Source organism: Akebia trifoliata, chromosome 7 (genome assembly GCF_017979445.1).
Source record: "Akebia trifoliata isolate Shusen 1 chromosome 7, ASM1797944v1, whole genome shotgun sequence".
Lineage (NCBI taxonomy): Eukaryota > Viridiplantae > Streptophyta > Magnoliopsida > Ranunculales > Lardizabalaceae > Akebia > Akebia trifoliata.
Window position 1 is genome coordinate 24,392,017 of NC_141381.1, and position 10,625 is coordinate 24,402,641.

Consider the following 10,625-nt stretch of genomic DNA (forward strand, 5'->3'; position numbering starts at 1 on the left):
AGCAATTTGTCAAGGTGTTCGGATCCTTGAGAATAAAACTCTCCCCGAATCAAAAGGTTGTCAGGTCCTTGAGCGCAAACTCTCACTGACGGTGTCAAATCCTTGAATTTTAAAGAATTCTCCTTGACTAAAAAGTGCAAATGTGCAAGTGTGTGCACTGTGTGAAACTGAGTAAAACCTGAGCATAAATTTAGCATAATCTGAGTATAAACTGAGCATAATTTGAATATAAACTGAGCATAATTTGAATATAATCTGAACATAGTTCCTGAGCATAGTTCCAAGAAAACCCTCGGCGGTATCTGAGCATAGTTCCGAGAAAACCCTCGGCGGTAACTGAGCATAGTTCCGAGAAAACCCTCGACCCTCGGCGGTAACTGAGCATAGTTCCGGGAAAACCCTCGGCAGTATCTGAGCATAGTTCCGAGAAAACCCTCGGCGGTATCTGAGCATAGTTCCGAGAAAACCCTCGGCGGCGGTATCTGAGCATAGTTCCGAGAAAACCCTCGGCGGTATCTGAGCATAGTTCCGAGAAAACCCTCGGCGGTAACTGAGCATAGTTCTGAGAAAACCCTCGGCGGTAACTGAGCATAGTTCCGAGAAAACCCTCGGCGGTATCTGAGCATAATTCCGAAAAAAGCATAATTCCGAGAAAACCCTCGACGGTATCTGAGCATAATTCCGAGAAAACCCTCGGCAGTATTTGAGCATAGTTCCGAGAAAACCCTCGGCGGTATCTGAGCATAGTTCCGAGAAAACCCTCGACGGAGACTGAGCAAAATCCAAGATAACCCTTGGCGGAGACTGAGCAAAATCCAAGATAACCCTTGGCAGAGACTGAGCAAAATCCAAGATAACCCTTGGCAGAGACTGAGCAAAATCCAAGATAACCCTTGGCGGAGATTGAGCAAAATCCAAGATAACCCCTGGCGGAGATTGAGCAAAATCCAAGATAACCCTTGGCGGCAACTGAGCAAAATCCAAGATAACCCTTGGCGGCAACTGAGCAAAATCCAAGATAACCCTTGGCGGAGATTGAGCAAAATCCAAGATAACCCTTGGCGGAGACTGAGCAAAATCCAAGATAACCCTTGGCGGAGATTGAGCAAAATCCAAGATAACCCCTGGCGGAGACTGAGCAAAATCCAAGATAACCCTTGGCGGCAATTGAGCAAAATCCAAGATAACCCTTGGCGGAGACTGAGCAAAATCCAAGATGACCCTTGGCGGCAACTGAGCAAAATCCAAGATAACCCTTGGCGGCAACTGAGCAAAATCCAAGATAACCCTTGGCGGAGACTGAGCAAAATCCAAGATAACCCCTGGCAGAGACTGAACAAAATCCAAGATAACCCTTGGTGGAGACTGAGCAAAACTGACAAAGGAATGAATGAATTTTGGAGAAAACTGATTAGAACGAATCGGAGAACGAATAAATCTGGAAGATAATGAATCTGGAAGAGAAATGATTGATTCCAAGAATGATTGAATCTGGAAAAGAATCTGGAGAACGAAAGAATGTTATATCTCCTATGTGAGATCCAATATGCTTTTGTTTGAACCTCAAGGATTTATCAAAAAGTTTTATGAATTTAAAACCTGAGTTTTTTTTTCTCTTGAACCTCAAAAGTTTTTTCGAAAGAATTGTTATCAAGAAGGTAACCTTACTTTGGGGTTCCTATTATTTTTTTAGGATTAACATTGCTCGAAGACAAAATGCCCCTAGTTTGACAATGACCATGGCCTTGAAAATAATTGAACAGATCATAAAAAAAATGCCCCTAGTATAAGGGGGAAAAGTTACATTAACAAAAGAAGAAAATGCCCTTTGTATGAAGGTTTGAAATAATTGATTACCACAAGCGTAATAAAGACTCAACTTTTAATTTTGATTAATTTTATTAAAGGTTTTGAGTCAGGCTCAAGAGTACAAAATTATTTCCTTTCGAGACTCATAATAGAATTCACCTTTATCTCCATTGGTTCACTTAGGGAAGTAAACATTTTCAAATCGATCGTAGACAAGATACTTGTGGCTTCTGAGTCTATGCCTGGTTTAAGCTAAGTATTGAACTTGATTATTCGGACTTCTGATGTTTTAGCTCAGACCGCTCTCTGCTTGGGATTTTCTTCTATTTTTCTTTGTTGCTCTAACTTTTGCCTAGATCGCCTTTTCAGGTTTTCAATCTAGCGAGCTTGCTCTAACTTTTGCCTAGATCGCCTCTTCAGGTTTTCATCTAGCGAGCTCTTTTTTTTTCTTTGCTCTGATTGTTGCCAAAGTTGTCCTTTCAGATTTTCAACCTTGCAAGCTTGCCTTAATTTTTGCCTAAGTCGCCCTTTTCGGGTTTTCAACTTAGCAGGCTTCATCATTTTTTTATCTTTTTCTCCTCTGCACTTCTAGAGTTGCTGTCTGATCATGCTTTGTTATCTTCCTTGACTTCTAGTACGGTACTTAGGAGGACTTTTATGGGTAGGCTTAGGACTGGGTATAAAAAGAAAGGAATTTTGAGGCTCAAAAACCCAAATGCCCCTTGTGTGGCATTTCCTTTTCAATTGTTTTCTCTTTCCTTGAATTTTCTTCCACATTTTAGATTTCTTTTTCTTTTGAATTTTTTTCTTAATTTTTTTATTGTGTGGGGAACTAGATTTTTTATTTTGATGTAGTCGGGCCTGAAGTGACTTTTCAGGTTGCCTACGTACCCCAAAATTTTGGGATCAGATCAAATCGTAGTTCGAAGCTTCCCTCCCCTAGGTTAGGTGATCGGGCTGAGAAAGAAAAAGGCATCATTCATTTTTTTTTTGAAAAGGCTACAAAGGGTTGAGAAAGGATATGTTGAACAGGGTAACTGGGTAATATGAGGATTGATTCGGCCAAAGATGGCCTCCTTAAATGTAGTACCGCTTGATCTGGTCAAGGTTGGTTGGTTCTGGTAGTTCACCTCCATCATAATCTTGAAGTCTGACGACTTTTCCAGACAGTATTTCCTTAATGAATGAATTTCTCCAATTTAGACTTTCTCCTATAGTCGATGAGGAGTGTTCAATTTTCTTTGAAGTCTGATAGTTAAATCTTTGACTTGTAAATGATGAACTTTGACCTTCTTGTCAAATGCACAGGTGACTCTTCTTAGATAAGCTTGCACGTGGTACAGGGCTTTAACTCGTTTTCTTCGATCAAGTTTAATTCTTCATACTGCTGACGAACCCAATCTGTTTCTAACAAATGATTTTCCAATAAGACCCTGAGAGACGGAATTTTCATTTCAACTAGCAAGACTGCTTCCATGCCATACACTAAGGAGTAAGGAATAGCTCCCATATAAGATACCATTGAAGTAAGATGTGCCCCTAGTGTGAATGGTAACTTTTCTAACTAATCCTGATGTGATTAACACATTTCCCTGATGATTGTTTTGAGATTTTTTACTAGCTGCTTCAACCTTTCATTAATCTGAGGACGGTAGAGAGATAATGTGTGATGCTGGATCTTGAACTTTAAATATAGAGTAACAACTTAAGCTTTGATGTACAACCCATTATCAAATATCAATTCAAAAGGGTATCCCCATATCGATTGATAATATGTGATTTGCAACTTAAGATGTAGTGAGGATAGCACTGATACATTTTATAACATCTTCTTTAATTCCATTGATATAGATGAGTATCTAGTCCATGTTGAACAACACTCAAGCTTGTACCTAACATACCCTCATATGATCACATGAACAAGTCTTTTGAAATTTCCGAGAAAATTCATTATCCCCTGGTGTTCCTCTAGAGATAAGATGGTTTCTATTTGAATTTCTTTAGGAATTTATTTCTGTTCCGAGGTCAATGACCTTTGCTTTCTTGAGTCCGACTCTTATCTTCTTGTCTTTGAAGCTAGATTATTAGTTAATTCGTTAATGCGCTCGAGATATTCAAAATTTTCTTTTGTACGATCAATTCAGAAGGGGCAACAGACACCTCTATAAACTCGACGAACTAACTTGACTCAATAAGAAAGAGTAGGCTCAATCTAAGGAAGACATGACCTTGCAAGAAAAAAGGACTCGAGCTAACCCAAATGACCCATGAAAACTCAAGACTACCCAAAACGGGCTTGATGAGAACTGAGACATTGCTTACAACCGGTAGGATTGAAGCACTATGATTTTCAAAGAACAACTGGATGATGTTGAAAAATTTTGAGGTCATTTCTGACTGTTGACTTGATATTGACGTTTACTCTAACTAACCGGATTTACAACCCTAGCTAGACGATAGACGATTGAGCTTAGATACAATGATAACCCTTAAAAACGTCTTTGAAGGTGAATTTAACCAATTTCAGTGTCACCCCCTTGATAACATTTTAAATGAACCCTGAGATTTTATAGAATTTTGTGCACCAATCCGTTAAAAAGTTCATCCATTTAATGATTATTCAGAAGAAAAATAATTTTACTGCACTCTTGAAAAATATTGACAAATAATGTTTTCATTGAATAACAACTTCAAACATATTTCAATAATTTTTCATGCAAATATATATCTTTTGTAAATCATTTTTCCTCCATTTTCTTTTCTTTTGGAAAATATTTTCTTCTGAAAAATATATTTTCTTTGAAAAATAGTTTTTATTTGGAAAACGTTTTCTCTTGGAAAATCTTGTTCTTATGGAAAACATTTTCTGGAAAACATATTTTCTAAAAAATGTTTCTTCTAAAGAAGACTTCTTTTGGAAAATAATCTTTTTTTTTTTTTTGAAAAATATTTCCATTTGATTTAATTGGCCCGGTCCATCATGATTGTTGGATCGGGATGGACTGGGTCATTATTGTAAAATAATGGATTCTTTACTGGGTCGGTGCACCCATTTTAATTTTCAAAAATAAAATTTCTTTGATCCTTGAGGACAACCATACACTCTGATCTCATCATTCACATACATTCACATGCATTTTGATCTCATCATTCACATTATTCACCTACATTCATCAATCAACAGGCTCCATTCAATAAACAACCCGGGAACACCCACAATAAGTTCGAGTCGTGACCTACTGGGAAGGTTTCTAGACTCTAAGCTTACTACGTGCAATGCATTTTTATCTGGCCACCCTTGCCCAAGCACACCTATATACCTCTCGATACGTGGTGACTAGGTTTGATATACCGTATAGGTGATAATCTAAAACCTCAATTCACTTCTCTGAAGCCAAAAATAGCCAGTTCGATCTCCAGTTGAGAGGTGGCGCACAATGTTGAGCAAAGGCCCACTTAAATACCTCTCGTCTAGAATAGACGTAGTCTATCCCCCTCGTACAGTAGGATACAGCGGGGCAAGATCTTGCTTAGGCACCGGTTTTGACCAAGAAGTGCAATTGATATACTTAGATTACCTTTTATACTTATGGGTACGAGTCAAGAGTTGTAGCTTTCATAAATGGTTTGGCATCCCACGAGGGGACCGACCACGTATTAGTATTACGTTGGCAATCGGGACATGTGACTGTGTGGCTTACAATAGGACAAAGGCTCAGGTCACCCCAGCATGGGTGCATCAATATGTCTCTCAGAATCACCTGATCAGACGGTATTGATGCCCCAGTTTGATATACCCTAAGGTACGTGATTGGAGTTGTGGGTTTCATGAATGACGTCGCATCTCCGAAGAGACCGGGCCACGCACTAGTGCCACGTTGGCTAAATGGGACGTGTAAGTGAGTAAAGCGGTAAACGTGCATGTGGTGTGTGCAAAACAGGGTGGGGTGTGCCCGGGGCCTTTTCAAGCAAATGGGCCCATGGGTCCAATTAAACCATCAAAATCATCAACATATTAATATTGAATAAATATTGATAAAAAATACAGAAATATACAAAATACCCAATTCGAAATCAAAGCATGTATATATCAATTATGATCATAGCATTTCAAATAATAACACAGAATAATTGATCAGGTTCAATATTGAAACATGCACAAAAAATTCTTTTTATTTTATTTTATTTTTCTTGGAATTTTAGGAATTTTTTTGCATTTTTGAATTTAGGACTCAACAAATTTCTCAATGAGAACTTGAATTATCTCGACTAACACCTTGAGATTTAAAAATTACCTAGGGTCATTAGGCCACGTGGCTCCCTCATTGATAATTTAATTTCATGGCCTTTACAATTTGGATCCAAAAAAGAGAAAAAATCAATTTTAAAAATGGGAAATTTAAGTCCAATATTTTGAAAATGGGTGATTATGAAATCTCAACTTAAAGTTTAAGATGACATTAAATTTTAATTGAAAATTTCTTTTAAAAGTTCATGAAATTTTGTTTGCCACAAACACATGGCATTAGATCACCCTTTTGGATGCCACGTGGCGAAGTTGATAACCCTTAGTAAGGAAGAGACCTTACTAAATTAGTAAGACTAGCCCCCTTTCTTTCCATATTTTTTTTTTAAAAAAAATCCCAAAATCTGTCGAGTTCAACATTCCTAATAGAAATCCGAAATTACGAGTTTGAAATTGTTGGTCCAAATTGGAATAAAATCAGTTCTTTTTTTTTTTAAATAAAAATTTTCTATTAAAAAAAAAAAAAAAAAAAAAAATTCAAAAATCTAGCAAGCCATCGCATCCGATTTTTTTTTTTTTACAACCCAAGTGGACCCAATGACATTGAGCAAGATGTAATATCTTGCTAACTTAGTCATGGTAGCGTGACCCAAGAAGTGGGTTCCAAATTGCTTGCTGTGTAACAGATTTCAAAAGAATTTGGTCTTACACATTACTAACAGCATGCACACACTCCTTGCTGTTTTTTTTTATTTTGAACCCATCGTAATGTTAAGAATTCCAACAATAAGCTAAAATCAGAATTATCCCAACTGATGAAAGAAATCATCCCCCTTAAAATTTTGACTTGGGCTTGGAACTGGACCACCAAAGGGCAATTATTTGCATTCTCATCCTTAAATAGACATTATAGCTCTTTTTCAAAGCATAAACCCGTCGTGGATTCTTGAATATACCCAGACTTGATTGCTTTATGTGAAGCAACTTCAGCAATTTAATTGAAAGATAAAAAATCTGGGGTCCATCCGAAAGACCAACACTTGTATATGCATCAAACGGTCCCTCGAATCCACGGATTGCAACACTACTGACCTCAAATCCAACACAATCGGTGGCAACGGCACCATCGTGGACATTGTCAATTTGAAGAATAGTTCTCGGAGTTGATGGGTTGGCGTTAACAGATGCACCGGAGATGAACTTGACGATGAAATCAGATTTTTAAGGTGGGTAAATAAACATAAATCCTTGATTGAAGAATCGATTGTTTTTTTTTAAATCACGACCAGTTATTAAAAACGATTGAAACTTGAACCTCTTTTTTTTTTTTTTTTTTTTGACAGTCGAAAAAAATCGTCCGACATTGCTACGGTTTCAAAAGAAGGTAATCTTCGAAAACTGATCTGAGCCCCGCAAGAAAGATTTGCGACTTTGACAGAATCTAAAACCAATAGCTTCAAAATTTTAATCGATGGGCTTGAGAGACTGACTTAGTCTCTGCCGAAGACGATGGCATTGGGTGAACTCTAATTCAAGAAGACGGAGTTGTCTGAGAGAGAGAGAGAGAGAGAGAGAGAGAGAGAGAGAGGAGAGAGAGAGAGAGAGGACGTTCTCTCTTTGCTGGTTTTTCAGCATAGGTGAACAAGAAACAGAAATAAAAAAAAATAAAAAAATGTCTCTCTGCTGCCTCTTCTCCACACAGAAAAACAGCCACTATTAACGCTCTGTTAGAGCTCGAGATTGACGTAAAAAACAACTCATGGAACGCAATCCATTGGCCATGGTTTTTGTTTACTTCTATTACCGATTGCCAAACTTCATGTTTAATAGAAACACGGCACAATTCTTGGTTCAGATTTGAAACCCGCGAATCAAACTTTCGCAAAGCAACCAAAACAAATCGAATGGATTCTTATTTCTCTAGTGGATAGGACGATTCTCACCTTTAAATTAAGAGAAGAACGATGATTTATGGAGTTTCAAAACTGATTTCCAATCGATCGAATAAAGAGAGACGGAATTACTCTCTGTTAATGACGTTGAAACCAGATGCATTCTTTTGAGAAGATGATGTGAGGAGAGAAAACATCAGATTTTACTTATCACACCCCACTCACACCAGCACATCATTGATGTTAATGGGGTGTAAAAAAAATAGAAAAAATTAAACACTAGGGGCACCCAAAATTCCAGCAACTTGTGTGGTTAACAGAACTTTAAAAAAAACTCTTTTTTTTTTTTTTTTTTTTTTTTTTTAACTTTTTTTTCTTTCTTGCTGTCAATGGACAACACTACCTTTTGAAAAAATAAGTTTATTTTACTTAAAAAACAAGTTAAATACATAAAAAAAAATTTAAACAAAAACTAAGAAAATCAAAATGCTATCCATTGATCAATTGCCTACACCCTAAAAATAAAAAACAAATAAAAAGAAAACCCACACACGTAAAAGAATCAAGCATCATGATCCACCAATTATCATACTATCTCCAATAAAACCAATCATTCTGAAGCCCTTCATTATTTAGGGTCACGTTCGATAACCCTTGATTGACTCACAAGAACAGTATGTCGAAATCAAATATTTAGAATCAAAACACATGCTCAATAATTGAAAAATAAAATAAGGTAAAAAGTAACGAAAAACATAATAAACAAATAAACAAAAGAAAATTAACAAAATCTAGGTTATTTTAGCGATACTCCCATACTTGGGGTTTTTCAAGTTTGATCCTCAATGTCCCCAGTGGAGTCGCCACTGAAAGCGCCCTCGATCCGCGGGGTGCGCGGATCCGCTTTTGACCCTTGAGGTTTGGGAGTCGCCACCTAGTTATTACGGTCTAGGAACCGATCAATGACTCTAAACGGATAAAAACTAATCTAAAACAAAAAAAACTGAATTCGGGGATCAAGTTACGGGGTTGGAAGGTGTTAGGCACCAACCCCGCCCGGCCAAAGCCGGTCTCTACTAAATTCCCAAGTAAATTACATTGCTAAAACCTAGATAAGAAAATAAATAAAAATAAAAGGTTTACCTTTCCGATGGCAAGGACTTGGTTCCCTCAGATCTGACAAAAAGAACTCCTTGTACCGTGCTTCCTTGTTTCGTTCTGCTTCCGGATTTGACTTCGGATCTCCGAGGCAAGGTATCTCCTTGTTTTTTGAATCTGAACTCTTCAAGTTCGTTGCGGATTTGGGGGTGTTTTTAGAAGGCTTTTGGGTGTTTTCTAGACTAAAATTGAAGGAGGGATGTTAGTTAAGGAGTTGGGGCTCCAAAACTAGGGTTTATGGGGGGCTAGGAGAGCTTCTAGACCTACTTCTCTTAAGGTTTATGATTTGATACGAAAATAGGGTGTGAGCACCTCTATTTATAGATATTTTTAGGGGTTGATTTGGATAGAGTTAGTGTTTAATTAGAGATCTTTTAATTAGAGTTGTGTTTTAATTTGACTTGTTTTATGTAGAATTGTGTTTTAATTAGAATTGTTTTAGGTAGAATTATTTTTAAGTTAGAACTCTATTAGATAGAGTTATTAATCAATTATAATTCTATTATGACTTTTGGTCTTATTTGATTGACTTTTAATGTTTTAACTTCAGTCTTAATTGATTGACTTTTAATATCTTGACTTTAGTCTTGCTTAATTGACTTTAATTTTGACTCCAGTCTCACTTGATTGACTTTAATACATTGACCTTAGTCTTGCTTGATTTACTTTTGATTTTTGGAGAACCCCCCTCTAAAATATCTTTAATTATTTGGACCCCCAAATGGAGGGGTCCTTAAAGAAATATCCCACGAACCCTCAACAATTTTACCCGAAAGTCCGATTGATCGATTTTTTAGGTTCAAAATTTTAAATTAATTTCATTAATGTTTAAATTTAATAATTTAATGTTTTATTTATTAATTTCGGAATTTTTTATTATGAAAATTGTGAAATTACCTTTTTGCCCCCGGAGAGGACTTTTCACATTTTAAGTCGGTTTTTAATGTTCTAGGATGTTTTAGAATCGGTTTTCATAAGGAATTCAATGGAAATATTAGTTTTTTGTTATTTATGAAATTTTTTATGTGAAATGGTTGTGAACTTTATGAGGGGCATTTTCGTAATTTTGTCAAATTCTTTTAAAATTGGTGAAATGATTTATTTGGTTCCGATTTGTCATTTTATGTGTTCGAATGGGTTTTCCTAAGCGTAACGTAGGCTCTAAGGTTGTTTTGAGGTTAGGGGTATTTTGGTAATTTGATAATTTTTAGTGATTTTTATCGTGAAGCTTCTTTTTGGTCTGCAAGATGATGATTTCTATGTTTCTGGGGTCGTACTTTCCTAGCGTAGCGTGGTTTCTAAGGTTTTGTCAATTCGAGATACCTCATCTGGATTTCTGAAACAAATCTGGTAACAAAGTAAAGCAATGGAATACACATCCATCATTTGGAATCCTTGCGATCGGGTTTACGAGTTGATTAATCAGGCGGATGTAAAAATGGGGTGTCTACAAAGGGTACTATGTTTCATGGTCTACATTTCTATTCTCATTCATCTCTTGAGCTTCGGGCCTACTCTGA